This window comes from Gekko japonicus, unplaced genomic scaffold (assembly GCF_001447785.1).
Source record: "Gekko japonicus isolate JY-2015 unplaced genomic scaffold, Gekko_japonicus_V1.1 scaffold983, whole genome shotgun sequence".
Lineage (NCBI taxonomy): Eukaryota > Metazoa > Chordata > Lepidosauria > Squamata > Gekkonidae > Gekko > Gekko japonicus.
In genome coordinates, this window is record NW_015164215.1 from 536,846 (window position 1) to 537,629 (window position 784).

Sequence of the window (784 nt, forward strand, 5' to 3'; positions counted from 1 at the left end):
GCCCTAATCGGGGGGAGGTCGAGGAGGAGCGGCCTGCTCGCTTGCGCGCCCGCCTTGCCTGCCTACCTCCTCCCACTGGCCGCAGCCGAGTCAGACGCCCCCCCCCAGGGGAAGCGCCGAAAGAGCCCCGCGACACTCTGGGCAGGGCACCGCTGGCTGAGCTCGGGGGCCTGCAGGATGCAGCGCGGATGCTGGAGCCAGATGCCCACTGGAGACCTCCGAGGAGGAGGAAGCAACGGAGCCGGGGCTGCTTCCAGGATCGCCTCCAGTCCCAGAGCACCTCTGGAGCCACCACCGCCACCTGGGCAATCCGAGCGGACTGCGGGGGGGGGGGACTGGCCCTGAAAGCTGCCCCTGCCGCCGATCCGAGCCCAGCTGGCGGTGGCCTCCTCCCGCTTCTCGTCTCTGCCGCCGGGGTGGGGGGAGAAGCCCCCAGTCCGGTTGGGGGAGGCTGTCAAACTGCTTGGGAGTCACCTGAAGAACCAACCCGTCCGTTTTCCCGGTGGCCTCCTGGAGCCAGACCGCCCAGTCGGGTGACTCAGCGTCTCCCTGCCAGGCTGCAAACATCACGGGGGGGGGAGGTCGCCCCGAGAGGCACATCTCAGGGGACTGCCAGCCCAGCCCAGGTGGCTGCAGTGCCAGAGAGTGGTGGGACTCCCATCAGACTTCGGGGGGACCTGGGACAAGGCACGCGTGGGCCGGGGGTGGGGTAGAGCAATATGTGCACCCCAGGAGGAGGAGCCCCTCCATCTGCCTGTTGCCCATCCCTCCTGCAAAGCCGGCT